At 53.6% G+C, this 20,522-nt stretch overlaps 1 protein-coding gene across 1 annotated transcript in view; it reads right to left on the bottom strand.

The window, feature by feature from the left end:
- The window catches only part of LOC122372474 (insulin-like growth factor-binding protein complex acid labile subunit), a 40,950-nt gene extending 30,526 nt beyond the window's left edge, over nt 1–10,424 (bottom strand). Inside the window, exon 1 of the mRNA XM_043349687.1 lies at nt 10,192–10,424. The gene's annotated coding sequence lies outside the window, so the exon portion shown is untranslated. The remainder of the gene's footprint in view (nt 1–10,191) is intronic.
- Nucleotides 10,425–20,522: the final 10,098 nt, after the last annotated feature.

Here is a 20,522-nt window from a genome sequence, read left to right as displayed (position 1 = left end):
TAGACCCGTCAATGGATGCCACTCAGTGTCTCTATGGGGATGGAAGGACTGCGACCCGGTCCGTGACGGTTCACGGTCCTGAGCGGATCGGCTTAGTCCGGTCCACTGGCCCATAATGTCTGGTGACGGTGGACGGCAATATGCCACTGAGGCCCTGCTCAAGTGTGATTTATCACCGACAGGGTTCATGCATATAGATGCTAAGACCATGTTAAAAGAGCTCAGACGGTAAGTCAAGAAAACTCATCTAGAGGCAGCATGCAGCGGTTCGTGATTCAGCAGTCCCGGAAGTCGTGTCAGAATCGTGTGTATTTTACTGGAACGGATAACGAAGACAGCCTGCCTTTTACAATAAAAACACCTATCTCGCAGAGGTAAACTAATATTACGAGCGGATAAGCCTTCAGAAACCAGTCACCGTGTCTACGTAAAAATACCAAAGCAGTCAACAATTAACCACAACCAAGACCGCGGTACCCGTCCATCGAGCACACCTGAGGTCGCGCTGCACCACTCGTGACAGGTGGGCGGAGCCTGTGACGCTTGGCACTGCACGCGCGCCTGCACGCGCGGCGCGGGCTGCCGGCCGCCTCAGCCGCGTACCGGCGTCAAATGCACCGGATCGCTCGGATATCAGCCGGTCGACCAGCTCGGATATCGGGCGGCTCAGCCGACTCGAATAGCTCGGATATCATGACCGGCGGCGGAGCGGCATGCCGGACGCGGGTCGGACGGTCGGTCGGACGGCCGGGCGGTCGCGGGTCGGAGTCGGTCGGCCGCCCCCGGCGCTGCCCGAGACCGCGCTGACGAGGCCCTGACGTCGCGGCAGAGGCGGTGCCTTTGTGACGGCTGCTGCCGACCGCCGCAGGCAGGGGCGGTAACAATGGTCGGCCTGTCACGGGCGCTCTGAGAGGAGAGAGAGACGCGCAGCGCCGGGAGGAACGCCGTCCGAGGGCCGCCGATCGCCGGGGCGTGGAAAACGGGAGCAGAGACCGGCCGCGCGCCGCCAGCAGATGGTGCCGGGCCCAGCCGGTGCCACCAGCCCGGTCAGGGAGGGCCGGAGAGCGGAGAACGGAGAAGAGAGAACAGAGAACGGAGAGAGAGAGAGAGAGAGAGAGAGAGAGAGAGAGAGAGAGAGAGAGAGAGAGAGAGAGAGAGAGAGAGAGAGAGAGAGAGAGAGAGAGAGAGAGAGAGAGAGAGAGAGAGAGAGAGAGAGAGAGAGAGAGAGAGAGAGAGAGAGGGCCCAGCCGGTGCCACCAGCCCGGTCAGCGATCGGGCCGGAGAACAGAGAGAGAGACGAGACGGGTTTTTGGAATATGAATACATGCAGATAAGATTCACAATGCATGCACATACGTGGCGGAAATCGGGTTTACCTGGGAGATTGCATGAATCCTGGCTCAGGAGTTCCATGATCCTTCGCCGGAAAACTAAATGTTTATGGATTATCAAGACAGGTTTCGTGTCATGACAAAGGAATGTGCATGAGAAGAGCTCCAAGGCCGCCAGGGTCGTGTTCACGATATTTATCTAATGGAAACTAGAATTTTCCAACTGGATATGTGGCATCGAAGAGCTTCAATTAAAATCGAATGCATCTCGGTAAATCATAGCAGTGGGTGGGCACAATGTAAAACCGAAATGACCTGCGAGACCCGAATGTCATGCCTCATTGCCTCAACATCAACATATTTGATTCGGCGGTCGGATTATTTTGGCATGAATGCAGCGTAAAGTTACCGAACGCAAATGCGTTCAGCGAATGCGCATTTAGTTCATTCATAGAAGCGGAATGAAAAGTTACTGGTGGTTGAGTCTCCAGTGAATTCCAAGTGGCAACTTTCAATGAAAGCATCGTGTGCGTTTTTATAAAACCCTTCAAAGTCTCTATCAACAGTAGTTTAAGCTTGGCAAGAATTGATAGCATGGCGGATGTCTAAAACCAGATGGGGAGGTCCCGTTGACAGGACACTGACCCTTCCGGCCGTGTGAAGCAGGCGGTCAGTGGGGAGGGGGGGGGGACAGTGCAGCGGGCGGGCGGGGCGGGCGGGCAGTGCAGCGACAGCGAGCAGCGGCCGTCGGAAGCGGCGGCCGCAGCGGGCGGGTCGGGCGGGTCGGGCGGGCACAATCACAGCCGGGCAGCGCCGCAGCGTGGTGCCATTGAGGCGGCGGACGCGTCACCGGCCCCGTTCATCGCTGTCCTTTATGTCTCTGCAGGGAGTCGCCGGGACCGGGGCCGGGACGGGAGAGGAGCGGCCCGCCCGAGCAGCGAGCACCCAACGAGCTCAATGGGGCGGTACTGATTGGTGCCGCGGCCCAGCTGCAGCCGCGCCGCCGACACGGGCGTCTACCGGCGGGGACCGGCGCCGAACCGCCCGCAAAGACACGAGTGGGACCGGCTTCCAGCCAGCCCAGCCAGTGGGAATCAAAATGGAACTCAGATTTACGAATACAGTCAATTAAATAACTAAAAATTACTAAATAGCAAGGTCGCTGCATGAAGATATACATTACGAATGCGTTCTAGCCTTGACAAATTTCTAATTGTTGCAAACAATGCAAAGATCCGCAATCCGGCGGCATGTGCTGCGGTTTCGGCGTAGTTCTGAGTCAGCTCGGTATGCTGACGGGGCGCAGCGGGTGACGGCGTTACCCTCTCTCGCCACGGCGCGCTGCGATCTGTGGCTCCCAGGGGGGCGAGCAGCGGTCCAGAGGTTCTGTTTGCACCTCCATCAACCCTGTCTAGTTCCCACCCACCCTTAGCGGCCGGCGCAGCCGCGAGCAAACAGTGTACGACGCACTGCACACACACGCATCGGTCGCCAGTGACGTCACCAACTGCAAACCAAGGAAGAGGAGGAGAGGGAACAGGGGTGGCCGAACCAACGGGCAAATTACGTCAAAATGTTGACAAATTTAAGTAAGTCAATGAAAAGTTTCATGGTGATCAGCGGTTCCTGAAAGCGGTTTATTTACGCTACATTGGTTAATTTTTTTGATGGAATGTCGTTGCGTCCGCATGAGATTAATCAAATCAGTAGCCTTCATACCTTTAGTATTACGAGTGGCAATCCCTACGTTATCCTTCACCAAACGCCACTCCTGTACCTACCCACTCATTTCAAGCGACCATTACTATCCACTGCACAATCATAAACAGCCACTCACACTCCATTCCGAACAGTGCCACCCACTCACCCCATTTCAATCCCAGCAGCCACTTCCACCCACTCAGTCCCAATCGGCCACTCCAACCCACGTCATTCCGACAGCCACTCCTACCCACTACATTCCAATCGCGGCCACTCCCAAGCAGTCTGAGTGGCGCAACCGATGACCGAATTTCGCGGAACGTTGAAACCACCAGGAAAGTCTCGAACATACAATCACAACAATCGTGATCAGGAATTACAGCACCGGTATCCGTGCCGACATGTCTTTCACCGAAACCGCCTGATCGCTCGACCGCGACGCTGATTCCAACAACTAACAATAGCCCATCTTGGCATGGGTAGTGGTGCACGCTGTGGCGCCTGCCCTCGCCAGCTTTCCAGCCGTGTCCATACAGCTCAAACGGAGCGTGGCGGAGGTTCCGGCGGCTCCGGCCGGCGCCGATGGACGTCATTCCAGCACGCGCCGCGCCCCGATGGCCACTGGAACGTGCCCATTCGGCAGGTCTGGACGCCGCCCATGGGTAACGGTGGGTGCGTTGTGGGTGCTGCTGGGTGCCGATGGGTGTTGATGGGTGCTGAGGGGTGCTGACGGTAGCCGGGAGGCAGTGCTGACTGGACTCGGGTCGGGTGTCGATTTGTTAATCCTCCTGCAGGGTCGCTCGGTCCGTACCGTGCCGGCCTGGCAGGCGAGCCAACAGCGCCATGAGATCACCGCTGACGGCGCTATACCCCGCCTGACGGGGCGGGGACAGGTGCTACCCGGCCCCGAGGGGCGGGGAACAGGTGAAGCGAAGATCCGCCCCCGCCCGCCGATCGTCTGTCAGTCAGGTAACCCGGCCCGCTCGGCGGCCCGAGACCGGCACAAAAACTGGCAGAGAGCGCCGCCGAGGCGGTTTCCGCATCGGTGGGCAGGGAAAGACGTATGGTAGGATTGGGAACGGGGCTGGAAGAACCCTGGAGTATCATACGATTGCTTAAATAATACTGAGTGGGAGGTATTGAAGCAGACAGTTTGAACCAGTCGGTCATAAGTTTGTGTACAAGGTCACATCGTAATTGATCATCTGCCCAAAGGGTCGAGCCGGTCGGACTGCGCTGTTGGCAAACATTGCAGGTGACTGGATTGAGCCCATTCATCATTCACCGGACCACCACACCATCAGAGAAACATCAGAGACGCCGACATTCGGCGCGCGCCAAGGTCTCTGAGGCCGAGTGATCATGGAAGAGTGCCCGGCGAGGTGCCTACGAGCCGGGGCGAGCCGGCCAGCTGCACCTGAAGGCTGCCCAGTGCCCACCACCGCCGTCCGCCACCCGGCCCGTCCGATGGACGGTAATGGAGCCCCGGCACGACACGGACCTCACAGGCGCGGCGTCCGCCAAACTCCGGCGGCCGGCAGCGCGGCATTGGCCTAGGGCTGCTGCACTAAGTGGACGAACACCAAGGCAGTCTCGGACGCAGCATCGGTACGAGCGGCCACACCTGTGCTACTCACCGATCACTCCCTAGTGTTCACCCGAACTGCAGGGCCTGATCACGATTTCCGGAAACACCACCCTAATGTGCCCCGAGCGTGTTACATTATAATGTGCCTTGTGCACGGTGCAGTGCGCAGGTTTATTAACCTTAGCTTGCATCTCAACGTAGCTCGCCTGCGGTTTCCCAGTGCTGCATGCTTGGGGAAAATAACGTGCCCAAATGGATCAGTGGAAGTGATAGTTGAGCCCTGAGCCCATTGCATGTCAGCGGGTATTTTACGAACACGACGCCGAGCTGAGACCGTTGGAGCAGGTTTCAGTGAGGGAAGGGTCGGCTGGCTGGGGGGCTACGGCAGGTTTCAGTGAGGGGAAGGGACGTGGAAGCAATGGGTTTCAGCGGGGAAGGAAGACTGAACTGGCGATGGGTTTCAGTGGCGGAGGGGTCGTGAACTCAGCACTCGGCAGTGACGGATTTTAGTGAGCGTTACATTTATTTTCAATGCAGTAAACACAGCACACGAACTGACGGGTAAAGAGCACACGTAGACAGGTGTTTATAAACCGAGAGGTATACGACCAAGGGTCTGCCATGAATTGTCTATGGGATCACTAACTTCAAAAAGGAACAAAGAGATTGGAAATTACATGCAGAAACAATTAACCAGGTGGACGCCCAACAAATCAAACAGTTTGATCTCCAAGTGCAAAATAAGTCGCCAACATCTCAACTGCCCAAATATATTCGTAAGCGTGAAGCAAGCAGTCAACAGTCCCTACACACTGGTACGACGGCGCTAAAACAACAGACGAGCAGACGCACAGTCCGTTCGGCGAGCTCTCCCCCATTCGAAGGACACCCACAGCTGTCTACCATCATCTGCCCGTCAGTTGTACGCTGTCACCTGACACTCAGTTGTACGCTGTCATCTGCCGTATGCCGGGTGGCCCAGTCAGTCAGCCGGGCGGTCGGCTGGGGTTCGCGGTCGGCGGCTGCCTGCCGTGCAGCGGTCGGGAGCGGTCGGCGTCGGCAGACGGGAGAGGCAGGCGCCGTGTTTTGACAGTTTTATGGCGGCAGTGAGGTGGCCCGTGTGTGACAAACAGCCCGGAGGAGGCGGCAGCAGGCACGCCGGACGACATTGCAAGCTGTTGGGGAGCGATATCACTGGGTCAGCGGCCGGGCCGACGACACTGCCTGGCCAGTGACCGCACGACCCAAGGGACTGCCTGGCCAGTGACCTTACGACCTAAGGGGTCATCAACCGGAACACCGTCATCAAAATGATAATGAGTTGGTTCTAGTAACCCGACAAATGTCAATTTGCCCGATCTGTTTTATCAATTCTGAATGCAAAGCATCGATCTGAAAAAGATGCCCGAGCCCCGAGTGTGCGAATCCAGCGGTCAGCCGGTCACATATCTCTCCCCTTCTCCGTGCCACATACCAGCCTTTTGTAAGCCCAGCACTATCACGCTGCCCTTGTGAAGGCTGAGCGCGGGCCGTGCCCGCCGCTCGCCGTCCGGCCGGTGCTGGCGTTGGTCCGTCCCGGTCCCGTGGCACACCTGGCGCGGCAGGAACACACCTGGCGCACCTTTCGTCGCCGCCCCCTGGCGACAGCGGTTCGGTACGGACCGGACCGGTCCTGTGACTATACATACCGGACGAGTGCTGCGGCCGAGGGACTAGTCACGAGCTAACGACATGTCTGTATTCTGTATTCTGTATTCTGTATTTATTAGATCGCCAACAGGCCCATCGCCCTTTTACTGACGAAGTCAGTTACACACAAGCAATACACAAGATGACAGTACCTACATAAGAATAAACGTTCGATAAAACAAGATCGATAAAAGTAAAGCACGTGAGTATGATGTAAAAGATCACATGAAAGTGCCTTGCGTAATTGTGAAGCCGATAGCGCATATTTTAAATGAGTATGAACTACCAGTAAAGAAGTCGGTGGTCGGGTCATGGAGCAAGAATGAGTTGCATGCAGCTGGGATCCTGACAAACAAACATCGTTGCACAGTGTTCACTCGCGCGCGCGGTGTGTTCCACAGAACCGTGCTCCTCGTCCTCCGTGCCGGTACGGCAAGACCGAACGCACCGACTAACACATCATTGTCCAGCTTCCCACGATGAATGTGGAATAAAAACATGATATCGTATGTATGAATCTAGACTTGATGGAGCGCACTTTAAAATGTGAGAGTAAAACCAGGTAGTCCAGGTCGTCAGAGCGCCTGTCAGAGTAACGAGCTAACCACATCAGAAACTTGTGCTGCACTCGCTCGAGCCTTGTCAGGTGAGATGCAGCCGCTCCAGCCCATATGACACAGCCATACTCGATGATTGAACGCACATGAGCGTAGTACGTACACAACATGGTTTTGTGATCAAAGGCGGCTCTGCTGTAGCGTCGAGACAGTTGCATACTACGGATAATCAGTCCTAACATCCGGTTTGCCTTGGCAACAGTCTGGTCAACGTGGGCGGCAAACGTAAGCTTGGAGTCGAGGATTACTCCTAGGTCTCGGACTTCGGATCGGCGCTGTAGGGTAGTGCCATCTAGAGTGTATGTGGCTAGGATGGGAGATTTTCGTAGGGAGAAGGAGATGACATGACATTTGGTAGGATTTAATTTTAGACGCCATGCAGCAGACCAGGTGGAGAGACGGTTGAGGTCGGCCTGGAGCAGTTCTGTGTCAGAGTGGGAGGTGATGCGGTGGTAGAGTTTGATGTCGTCTGCGTACATGATACAGTTGGTTTGGATAAGGGTGGGCAGGTCGGCGGTAAGACAGATGAACAAGAGGGGACCACAGACACTCCCTTCCGGCACGCCGGATCTGACAGGAGCCCAGTCAGAGCACATGCCGTCTAGCACCACTCTCTGACGACGGTTGGTTAGGTAGGACCTGATCCAGGATAGAGCGCGCCCAGTGACGTTGAGTGACGTCGCATGGCGACCGGGCTGGACTAGACAGGGCTGGACCAGGATGGACCAGGGCGTACAAGGATGAACCAGGATGAACTACGAGTACATAGAACGGACCAAAGCTTAGGGAGACATGTACTCAAAGCGGAACCAGAGACTCAGCAGTCACTACTCGGCCTGTCGTCAGCCATGTAGGTAGATCTGCTGCCATCAATCAACAACATCGTATGTCTTCAGTCAAATCGATTTGTCAGAGGCAAGCTTCATGCAATAGTGTCAAACCAGTGTGCAAGGTGTGCCACTGGGAAACAGAAGAAATGTGCAATACACGATGGGATTGGAGATAAGTATGAAGTTTCTCGAGGAGGGCAAAGGGAAAGGTGGGTCTGCTGATATACTAGGGAAGCAAATGGGAGATCAGATCAGCGTTGGCTAAAACTGACTGGAAAAGCCAGCAGATGATTGAGCATAGTGATCGCTCGACATATCGGCTACTGCGGTCAATGAACCGAACATCAGACAAAACTCAAGCAAGAAGAACCAGAAAAATCGGAGCCAATCTATGCACAGGACAGTCTCGGACCGGAATAGTTTGTCCTTGGACAGCAATGCCTAAACAGAACACAGGGCAGCAAGAGAGATGAGCCGTCAACAACAGCCGTGTCACTCTCGACTCTCCTTCTCCAAACACCCACTCCCAGTCCCGGTGACATCCCCGATAGACTGGAGGGATTGCTGAGTCAATGGCTCCGCAGGTTCGGACTCGAGTCACGGCTGTTTACTCTCGGGCCGAGCCGCGGCGGTCGGCAATGTTGAATCTGTACACCGACCGTGTGTGGACAGTGACTTGAGGCGCTGAGCCGACAGCGCCGACAGATGCTCTCGGTCGGTGAGACGGTGAGTGAGAGAGGTGAGCGGCAGAGCAGCGGAGACTCCGAGCACTCTTATAGTCAGCCGAGGACCGCCCAGCTATTGTGGCCACCGCAGAACCGGCGCGGTCACTGAGCAATGGGCATCGATCACGCGCACACCGCCCGCGGTGACGCCAAGAACGAGCGCAATTATTCCGCGAAAGGACGACAGCCGCCACTTTCAAATTAATGGCGTGGCATCCTCGCACATGAGGCCACCGACCCGGAGCTGGCACAAAGACCATCAGAGGGAGGGGGCACCCAAAACGCGGGCAGCGGCCATTCACTGGGCACTTTTGCCGTGCTCAGTTTTACTGTTGCTGCTACTTAGCGACATTCTGACAGTAGGATCGGCTGATTTATGGTCGCCAAGGGACCACTTCGGTTCACCGAACGATTCGTCGTAAATCAAAATGACGTCATGAATTCGCCTTTTCTGGAAGGGTGGCGACGTGATGGGCGGCAGCTGGGGAATGAAGGTCGGGCTCCGGTAAAACCGCAGCCTTGCGACAGGTCTACCGGAGGACAATGTCAGGCCGACTGACAGGTTCGACACGATCGGACATCTAACGAGCTTCAGCTGCACGGTATCAGAGCTGATCGAGGACGCTTGGCATGTGGTCCTGAGGGGAAAGGGAGGGGGGGGGGTACTCCCACTGGGCTGCAGCAGCGGAACATGACCCGGCGGGACCGGCGGGGCGGGGCGGGGCGGGGCAGCAGGACCACGCTGCTGGTCGGGGGGGGGGGGGGATTCTGCCGGTCACTGCCACACTGCCGGGCGCGCAGCCCCCCCCCCCCCTCCGCATAGAGCTCACGGCTCGGGCGTGCGCCGTCACTCATTACTGAACTATTCGCAGTGTGAGCGGGTCCAGCGGCGTAGTTCAGTGACGCGGTCTTCATGGAGCAGAATAGAAGCAGAATAGAAGCAGCGAGTCTGCTGATACGGAGTAGACATCACAAGCTAGCCCTCCATGCGCTGCCAGCCGTCCCTCCTTCCCGTCAGGTCCGGTTCGGTTTCGGAGCAGCCTAGGGGTCATTAGCGCCCGGACCCGGAGCGTCCCCTCGGTACCCGGAGTCCGGTCTGTCCGGATCCAGGCCGGAGTGCCGTCCCTCCACTGTCCCCCGCGGCCGAACCGGGGATGTGTGAGCGGCAGATGGGACCGGGAGGGGAAACAGGGGAGGGGAGGGGGAGTGGAGCGTGAAGGGGTGAGCGGATAATGGCCCATGGCTGGAGAGGTGCTGCTCCCACCAATCCGCGCACAAAGGGCCAATGATGACCGGCGGTCGGTGCTGAGGGGCGCTCAAAGGAGCCGATGAAGCGAGCAGCACCAATTAACGAGTCAGCTCGATCGCGGCTGATACGGTCTCACTGGCCTAGCCCTGCCGGTCGGTCGGCCAATGTAGTGCCGCTCCAGCCCGGCTCGTCACAATATAGCGTCGAGAGACGGGAGAGATACGGCAGTCGGCTGTGACCGGACTGGACCGGCCGACAGACAGACCAAATCTGATCGCCGGGTCGGTGCGCTCGGACGAACGGGTGGGGATGGCAGCGGAGTCGAAAACAGACGGACCCTGTTGATTACCGGGCGCGCTACTCAAGGTCACCGCTCAAGGTCACGCCGGTCGTGACCGCCGGCCGGCCCATCGCAGCGGCGAGGGAGAGCACGCGAGAAGCGACCGCGCGCCGTTACCCACCTGTTTTCAGTGGTCCTCTGTGTTGGTAGTGGATCCTGCTCCTTAGCAATCGTCGTCGCCCGACACAAAACGGTCTTGATCCTCCTTTGCAATCAGTCACCACTCTCAGTCGCTCGGCAGTCCGATCACCACAGTCGCCACACTCGCTCACCGCTCGCTCGTCCGGCCGGCCCTCGCGCTGCGGCTGCCGGCACCGGACACGCACCACGCTCGAATGCGGCCGACGCGCCGCCGCCGCCGCTACGACCGCCGCGTGCGCTGGTCGGCTGACGTCACTGACCGGCCGACAGCCATTCGGCGGCTAGAAAAGACTATGAGTGACGTCACCCATCGGCGGGTGGCCAATCAGCGGGCGGTGACGTCGTTACGGGTCGTAGCCGCGGGTCACGGAGCGCGTGAGGAGACGGGCGACGTGACCGATGACTAATGACCAATAACCGTCACACTCGGTAACTAATGGTGGTCATGAACGGAAGGAAGGTGTGACGCTAAACCGCAGCCCGGGAACCTTGCTAGGGAAGCGGAGGGAGGGAGCACGAGGTCGCCCGCTATACAAACTACTTCTGCTCAATGACAGACAGTGATTGTCACATATCTGACATAGCCTACCTAATACCTATCCCCTGAATCGGTCTGGGATTAGCTGGGATTTGAAAAGGCGCAATGTGATCCACGCCAAATAATGTATTGCAGTCACGGACGCTTGGCATTTCAAACCGTGAGCAGTGAGCACTAAGCGAATGCCTCCTATTGTAGCGTGGAAGCCCATTGATTTTTTCAATGACCATAGACGCTCTTATGCCAAACGAGGCGTGCATTAGCCATTTGTAGCATCGCATCATCGGACTCACCGGCCATTGAAGCACCACAGACAGTAGAGTTGGCCAATAGCCATGTCATCGATCATCACGTTGTATGTAAACGAAAGGCGAATGAAAGGGACGAAGCACACGAGAAACTCGAGACGAGTGCTCGACAAAAACAAAGTACGAATGGTTTATTGAGCTGTCCCGGCATGTTCCCTTTGTGTTTGGAAGCTGGGAAATCTATCTGATTCTTTAAAGGGACCCTCCCACCTAGAGTTGCAAAGTTTCCCTACCGCATTACCGGCATGCCGGTAATTTTTCACTACCGCAGGTTTTTTTTGTGGTATCTGGCATGTCTTGCCGGTAGCATGCCGGTATTTTTGGTTTTGCACACAAAAAAAATTATTAGTATATGATTCAAACTTTGGACACTAAGAGGAAAATGTGGCATCTCTTGTAGGGGTAAACTGGAATCAACAATGCAGGTTTTTTAGTATGCCGGTAATTTGGTGGTGTTTTTGCTTTGGGCGTGGTAGCATGCCGGTATCCCCAAAAAAATGTGTGGGGCGGGGCGGTGCCGGTAGCAGCCTTTGGGGGAAACTTTGCAACTCTACTCCCACCTTAACATTAGATTTGAGTTGAGATAGCCAAAATGGGGTCCCTGGCTCACAATTACCGGTTTCGGCACTCACAACATCAAGAGATGCCTTAAATCGGAAATATTGAATTTCAAAATTGCAGCATTTTGATTCAGAGGGGCTAATGCTTAGGAATACCCCTCTGAATGTGTGACGTCAGCGCAAATATCTAGCGATTTTTAAATGTTTGACTAAAACGTTTTGTAGCACGCGGTGGTATATGCTATTTGCGCGCAACATCTGCCGCAAACGCCGCACTTCTAAAATAAAGTCGCTAGAAACAGCGGAGATCCCCAAAAAAGTAAACAAAAGTAAAAGTCTAATATCTTGAAAACCGGTGAATATTTTTCGGTGAAATTTGGTAGATATTCGTTTTCGCTCTTTCTGAACCGAGCGACATCACTTTCATGCCAATTCATAAACTTTTTTGAAGGTGGGAGGGTCCCTTTAAGTAGGTACGGTACTCTTTTTATCTACATAGTTGAATGTCATCCAACAGCAAAGGAAAATTTCGCTGTTATGCTCGTAACTTTCGCGACAGAAATGCGCCTCCTGATCCTATCAAGTAACTGCATATTCAATAAAGTTTCAAATGGGCTGCTAATGTCTAATGACACACATTGCTTTCACCTGTCAAAGCAAACAGAATAGTTAATAGGTACAGACTGATGGCTGATGCCTCAGTCTCTGTCATCACCTCAGTATGACGGATGGCTCGTCCAGCGTTTTCCACGAGCTGGGAGGTCATGAGACGTGATAAAATCGGTCATGGTAGCACCGGGTAGAACTGGATAGAAAGGGCAAAGCCGTCACCCCGGTCATCTAAACTGGTTCTGTGTGGTTGGCACGGGCTGGCAGTGCGGCACGAGGGCTGGCAGTTGCCTGTATCATAGGCGACTCATGGGCGCTGGGACGCTCCACCGGCCCCTGCTCCTTACAGCTGCGGGCCAGGGGCAGAAACGTAACGTTACGTGTTGATGCTGCTGACGTGGTGAGACATCAGACGGCAGACGAAGTCGGGTCTCGTCAGTCAAGGTCACTCGTCTAGAGATGAAAGAACAGCCCGCCCTTGCAGTCGAAACTGCCGTCATCAACTGTGGCAGGCCCGTTCCCCGTGCTCTGACTAACAAGACCGAACGGCGCGGCGCGTTACATCATTTCCGCGGCTCTCCCTCTCAGGCCGCCGTTCTCCGAAGCCGTGGCTCGTTTTTCCAATTAATAAGTCGGCCGCTCCCCGCGCCCGAGCACCACGGACAAGTTTCTGGCCACGATGCTGCAAGTTTCGGTCATCTCCTGCGGTACGAAGCGTCCAGACACCACCACTCCTTCAATCACCTCTCGGCGGATCGCCGAAAGTTCACCCCGCGCCGACCGGCAGCGACCAGCTGCTCCCATCGACTGGCCATTACGGGTCATATCCCGTCGACACTGACCAGAGCTGCTGGTCCTATCGACTAACCATTATCGGTCATATCCGGTCGACACTGACCAGAAGGGGAAAGGAGAGCTGCAGCCTCTTGCCTTGACAGTCGCCGGGGCTGACGAAAGCCAGGCAGAGACGACATTACGCGCTGTTATGTAATGTCGGCTGCCGCATTGCGGTAGCCGCGTGGTGACGCTCCTTGTCTGCCTCCATACATGCATAATGGTGCCTAGCGCCAGCACAAGTATGCAGGTATAACTGCATTGCATTGTCACACTAGCCAGCAATTTCCAATGTCCACATTTGATGTCCGCTTTCCGCAGAAACGCCTTGTTGCCTCTCCTGTCACGTGACGGAGCTCTGTCTGCTGACGTCCACAATTGTGTCCACTGCAGAGTGCAGACTGTTTTTAGACTGCAGAGTGTGACAGTGTCCTCAGACTGCAGATTGGCCTCATGACTGCAGACTGTCCTCATGTCCTCAGACTGCAGACTGTCCTCAGACTGCAGACTGCCCTCAGACTAGTGCAGGCTATCCTCTGACTGCAGTCTGTCATCAGCCTGTCAGTCCTGATCTCAGACTGCAAACTCAGACTCCTGCAGACTCCGCCGGCGAGGGAGCCCGTGACTGGGAACGACCGGCCGGCGCGGCAGGCGCGTCAGCCGGCTCTATTTGGTCGACCCGGCACCACGCCGTCCGATATACCGGGCAGATAGCGGCTGATTAGCGCCCCGGAGAAACGGTAATATGGTCAAAAACAGGAAACGACGCCTGCCCCGCCAGGTGCAGATAACGCTAAGCTTTAACGTTTGGCTACACTACAAAGAGAGATGTCGAAACATCGGCTGTGTTACAAAGACTATACATGCAAACATTAAAGTTACGTGCGTGACTTTGAGAGCACTTATCGTAGATGTTGAACAGATTCGCGGAATTGAACAGTGGGGGAGTGCAGGGTGTTAATTAAAGCCAACATGATAGCACGCAACGTGCAAGGAAAACAAATGAGAGAGAGAGAGAGAGAGAGAGAGAGAGAGAGAGAGAGAGAGAGAGAGAGAGAGAGAGAGAGAGAGAGAGAGAGTGAGAGAGAGAGAGAGAGAGAGAGAGAGAGAGAGAGAGAGAGAGAGAGAGAGAGAGAGAGAGAGAGAGAGAGAGAGAGAGAGAGAGAGAGAGAGAGAGAGAGAGAGAGAGGAGAGAGAGAGAGAGAGAGAGAGAGAGAGAGAGAGAGAGAGAGAGAGAGAGAGAGAGAGAGAGAGAGAGAGAGAGTAGATAGACCATTGCCGAGGCCGATTGCGTCGCCTCATCTCGTGCAGTGTTTCTCTCGGTAGGAGACCGTTGCTGTTACCGCTGCCGGCGTTAGAAAACCGGCGTAAATCTGCCGTTTGGGCGCCACTGAGTGGGCCAACGCGCAGGGAAAGCCAAACATGCGTAGCCGGGTGTCGCAACACGTCGCATTAGTGTGCGGCGCTGAGGGATGGGCAGGAGTACTAGTGTTATGGGGTGTGACAACGCCCGAGTGGTGGCTTGTTTGATGCTGTGCACACAGATGCGAGCCGCACACATCTGCTGGATATTGTTCCGCGTGCTGCTGGCGTTTCCCTGCAGTCTGCCGCTCTCAACCCTCTCTCCTCGCTCCGTTCGCCGGCCCTCATCTAACGGCACCATCAGCCCGGTCCCGGCGGCGGCCGCGGGCTCTCCCCCGAGACCGTCTGTCGGATACAATACCGGACCACGGCACACCGCCGCGCGCCGCTCGGTACGCCGCCGCAGCGTCCTCGCAGCCGTCCTGCCCGACCATAAATCGCTGACCGAGCCTTTGTTGCCGGCCCGCCCCGCGCTGCCGTGCTGGCCCCGCGCGGCGTAGGGACGCGCCGTGCGTGGCGGGCCGGGCGGCGTCGCCCCCAATTCGGCCGGTCTCACTCCTGGTAATTAGGGGCGGGCGGCGCGGTGCGGCCGGGGGCACAGCGCCGCGGTGGGAGCTGCCCCGCGTGCGTGCGCCGGAGAGACAGTAGGGACGCAGCCGGCGGGATGGGCCTAGGCCATCGCGGTAGGTATTGTCTAGGAACTCCAAGGAAGCCATCACTAGAGAATTATGTATGAGCGGAATCAATATAGCTCAGGTTGTCCAAGTTGTCCCACACCAGCTCAGTAGGAGCGGAGTTTTTGGCAGGTACATTTGTCGTTTCTGATGGAGCGTAAAGCCTACCTACACGCAGTGATGCGACTGCTGGTCTGTTTTTGTTCACGACGTAATCTTGTCAGAGTCCCTACTGGCAGAGTGCCCCTCAGTGAACCGATGTCTGTTTTTATAGGCTCGTCTTCTTTTTGTAAGAGAACTGAATATCCCATTGTCTACAGGATTTAGGAAATACCTGCACGGGAACATTTCCACATACATACGGCAAAAACTAGCCTCGGTCTGTCTGTCGTCTGCTTCACGATCTGTTTGCTTCTCGGAGACCCCATGGGAGGTTGAGCTGCCCAACATTGAAGAAGGCTGCGTAAGGGGTTTGCTTATGATGACTGTTGACAACAATGTGAGCATGTCGTCTTTCCGACTATTGGTCGCCGGCCGGGGTAACTTTTTCAAACATTCTCCACCCATGGTGTTTGATAAACTAACCACCTTCATTTCTACTTAGATAAAAAAGAAGGGATGTGTTATGGAAGAGTACGACCATTCTTTTGAAAATACCACTCTCTCTAAATAGTGCATTCGTCGTAATTGTAGTCTCTGTACAATATTCATGAAATACTTTGGTGTAAAATAAACCAGCTCGGTGTTAACATTTTTTTTTTGTGTGCATGGTCCACGGCTACCTTATAAATAGGCAGGCATATTGTATGTAATTACTTAGGAAGACGCCGATACCCGAATCTTTACGCGCGATGCATTGTAAAATATTGTAAAATATTCGTTTAGTCATTATCATAACTTGGAAATATAGATCTTAGCGGTTTTGCGTTTTTATCTATCCCATACCTACTGTTCATCAAGCGTCTGAATTCCGATAAACGTTATATATGTAAGAAGTGTGAACCATTGATGAATGAATTCTCATATTCCATTTGAGTTTATTGAGTTCAGTAAGGAGTTCATATGACTTCGCTGCTGAGCTGATGCGAAACAAGCATGAAATAATCTTTTTGGGCCTATACATTATACACCATTGTCACATCCTATTCGGATTGATCGATCCATGATGATACTCGAAAAAGTAAAAGTTAGACATTTAGGTTGTTTGGTACAATTGAGCTTACCTATTCCCAATCCACAAATTTCATCCCAGAGAAAATTCGAATCCCAGAATTCACTCCACAAAGGATAGGTGGAGTGTCCTAAGACTTATGCGGAGTCAGTCACCACGCATCAGTGGTCGAGAAACACCACAAAGGATAGGTGGAGTGTCCTAAGACCACACTCCACCACAAAGGATAGGTGGAGTGTGGTCTTGATGTGAGAGAAATAACCCCGTGGAAGGTTCTATATATATTACATTCGTAAGTGGTGATACTGATCACCCACGCCTTCCCACAGCACCATAGGCGTATAACTAATTATTTTCAATGACAAAGATTTGAGGTCAGCGATAAAATGATGATAGTTCTTCCCTGTATTGTGGGCGGAACGACTAACAAACCATTATCGATGTCAGCTGGAGCTGAAAGCAGCAGTTAATAGAGGCTGAGTAGTGAGTTAGCTGAGTAGGACGAATAGTGGGAGGACTCAGCATGCGGAGTCAAGTCAGTGTAGTTACAAGGTGACACCAGTCTGGCTGCTTTCAAGTCGACACGCAGCAAGACAATAGTGCTTATCCTACCAGCACCTATCGCTGAAATATAGTAACTAAACCTAACGCTGAATTAAGATTGAAGGTAATGACTCATTGTTGAGATCTGGCTCTGGTGAAACAAGGTAATTGTGGTGATGAATGACAATGGCATCTATAGATGTTGTGTTGTATAGAGCATGCTTCATCAAATGTCTCACAGTCCTGCAGTGACATGGAACCATAGTGACCCTCAGACAACAGCTGATCATCGCACATCACCGGCGGCTACATGCCTTTTCAATGAAGTCTCGCCCACATATTTACCCTCGCAAACCGCAGCTGAAATGCGCCTTGACCAGCTGGCTGGTGTCCCATAGTGAGGCGTCCCATGACTTTGGCCAGCGACTCTGCAGTCCATACAATGGCTCTACCAGCGACTCTGCAGTATGCAGGCCAGCCGGACGGTCTGCTAATGACCGGTGATTCAGCAAGAGGAAGGAGGGAGGAGGGAGGAGGGAGGAGGGAGGAGGGAGGATGGAGGAGTGCCGAGTGCGTGCAGCCGACGGGAGGCCACGCTCGACTCTCCAGCCCCGCGGGTCCGCCCAGGCGTGCCCAGCATGCGTGAGGCGGCGCGGCGGCTGCAGATGGGACGACGACGGGGTGAGACGGGGATCGGCGACCCAACGGGACCTGGGACCGCTGCTGGCTCTGAGCTGAGTGCTGACATACCGGGATTGAGTGTCAGGTATGCTCTTCGACCAGCGCCGGATGTTAGACGCGCGGGGGACTGGAACGTCACCACGCGTCAGTGGTCAAGGAACACTGAACAGACAAGATGGCAGGGGTTGTCTGCGGAGGACAGATGGGGTGGGTCACAAACACGAGCACGACGGAGGGAGAGAGGGTGGACGGTGCCGAGAGGAGGGGTGGACGGTGCTGAGAGGAGGGGTGGACCGTGCTGAGAGGAGGGTAGACGTCCGAATGTTGGCTCTGTAAGCAGTCGGAATGTTTGGACGGAAATCAGCCGCCGGTGCAAGCTGGATGTGAGATGCGTGTTGATGATGTATGCGTTCCCTAGTGCGTGTCATATAGCTTGTATTGGTTCGATCCCTTATGTGTTATTTTTAGAAGGCAAAATAGACTGCAGAGGTAAAGATTTGTATTTGGATCACTGTTTGCTCTATAGGAGCTATCTCAATCGTGGTCTTCCAACAACCCATTGGAATTAAGTTTTCCTTCAGATATATCGTTTGTCTGTTTGACACATATATTGATATCATCCTTTAAAATATCGTTCGAAGCCTTAAGCGACAGACTGAGAATGTATTGCATGGACGGCAATAAATCGGCCGACCTTGTGTAGCCCATCATTGCTTTGTCGACCAACGATCGTAAATATCGACGGCGATTCGGACCCATCCTAACGGAAGCGGCCCAACTTGCAGCTTATCATCCGGGCGGGGCGTTGACATTTCTGAGCCAACAGCGACCTCGCTGTTGCTATGAGGGTAAATTGGATTCCGTAAGTTTAGCCAGCACGCAAGGATTCGCACTCAAAATGCACCGTGTAATCCCGCACTGCTTCTGAGCCTGGCAGCTATTTTCAGTCTCCAGTCCGGTGCCACATTGCTCCCCGCGGCGGCGCATCCCTTACACCCCACCGCCCTCTTGGCGGCCAATTCGGCGCAGATCTGCGCCCCCACTAATGCATAACACATGTCCGCGTCATATTCGTCGACGCAGCTCGCCACCTCTCGTATAATGAAGGATGACAAATTGTGGCGCGGCAGCTGCGACGCGCGCCGCACCGCCGCGTAAATAAGCCGCGCCGCACGTGACCGCTAATGTCAAAACAGATAACACGACCGCGGTGGCATCCGAGTGGGGGAGGCGCAAAACGTTGTGTCTGTAGGTACCTACTTCATTTGGGTGCGCCTCATTATTGTTATAAGTGGAGGGATACCGTTTAATATTTCTTTTTACCTGATCATTTTTATATCGATGACGTTCAACTGCAACCTTTATTTAATTTACATCTGTGAAACAAATGATCTAGGATATTAGCTTGCCAGAAGGAAAATTGTAAGAGACTTTGCCGGTAACTTCGGGTCCATTTCAAAGGTTCTATAATTGCACGGACGTAGTAGGTCCTAGAGTCCATTATTAGGACCTTGCTTTCCAAAGAATACAATGGGTTATTGATTCTAACAAATTGCATGCATTTCAATTCCAACAACGGTGTTCACAATCCACCTCACAATTTGTTCCAAGAAACGGTACAATGATAATCATTAGGTATAGCAAGCTTTGGCTAACACAAATTATTCTAGTTGATACTGGTATTTAGGAACGAAGTTTAACAGACCTCTATCCGGACTAGATCATGGCTTATCATTTTTCATGCTAACGTTTGAAGATATGGTGTTGAGTGCTCTTGCGAGGAACATATTGTTATAATAACTCAAAATGAATGACCTTTTCCTCGAATATAGAAAGTTTAACCCGCGCCCCGTTGGGCTCTGCCGAGCAACGCGCCCCGTTGGGGGGGGGGGCATTTTGGCCCCCCCCCCCAAGATCTCGAGAACCACGCAACCTAGCGACAAGCGGCAAACGGTGTTGGATAGCCCTATCAGGGAACTACCTTGTGACCCAATTTTATTGACCTAGGTCAAACCGATGACGTCACAGGTCAGGTCAAAGGTCCAATTTTCACCGTTTACAGGCATTTCAAGAAATGCGTTGTAAAAGCGAGTTAAATGCATTTCTTTGAAAATCATCGATGGGGAAATGTTCTTCAAACACATATTTTGCTATTTGAGGTCACTGATACCAGGCCAGGTCACAGAGGTCAGGTCACTGGGGGTCACAATATGAAAGTGTCGTGTGATACATGTTTTATGGTCCATTTTACATGACAAATGGGGCGTTCCACGACAAATCGACAAATAAAAAATTAAATTTGCACCCTCATATTTTATTTTTCGTTGAAAACTGGTGTAAGGGGTTGTGATGGGCGGGGAAGCCAGCTGTGGCAAGGATTTTTTTCTTCGAACAACGGTTTCCGAGATATAGCCTCGGGCAATTCCTGGATGTCGCGCTGCAGCCCTATGTTTGGCGGCCTATAACTCAGAACTATTGGTTTTCTACGATAAAAACTTTATATGGTTCAACTCACAATCAGCCAACAAACATTTTGGCTATCTCGGATTTTCAATTTTTGAAAATTTTGATCACGTGACCTTTTGACCTATTTTTCGAAGAGTGACCTTGATATTTTCCCCACTGAAAGTTGCAATTTTGTCTGATGACGATTAAAGCCTTATCAATTGTCATTCATATGCGAAAATAAAAAAAGTGGATATCGCCCTGCGTTGACCTCAGGTCAGGTCATTTTTATGACCTGTCCATTATTACGAGCGGGAGCGACGGTGAGATCTCGAGAATAAAGCAAGATAGCGACAAACGGTAAACGGTGCAGGGTACAAATGGATAAGGTCTATAATTTTTACTGAGGTCATTTTCAGGTCAGGTCAAAGATGACGTCACAGGAGCAAAAAGGAAGTCAAAATTGCGGCACTAAATATATATGAAGTTTTTCTCGAATAACTTTCAAGGTATCCCAGCTAGGAACAAACCAATAGCACCATCGTGATCCTCTCGTCGATCCGCATCGAAATATATGTATGTTGAC

Source organism: Amphibalanus amphitrite, unplaced genomic scaffold (assembly GCF_019059575.1).
Source record: "Amphibalanus amphitrite isolate SeventyFive unplaced genomic scaffold, NRLGWU_Aamphi_draft 001363F_arrow, whole genome shotgun sequence".
NCBI classification, from domain to species: Eukaryota; Metazoa; Arthropoda; class Thecostraca; order Balanomorpha; family Balanidae; genus Amphibalanus; species Amphibalanus amphitrite.
This window is presented reverse-complemented; position numbering and strand designations above follow the sequence as displayed.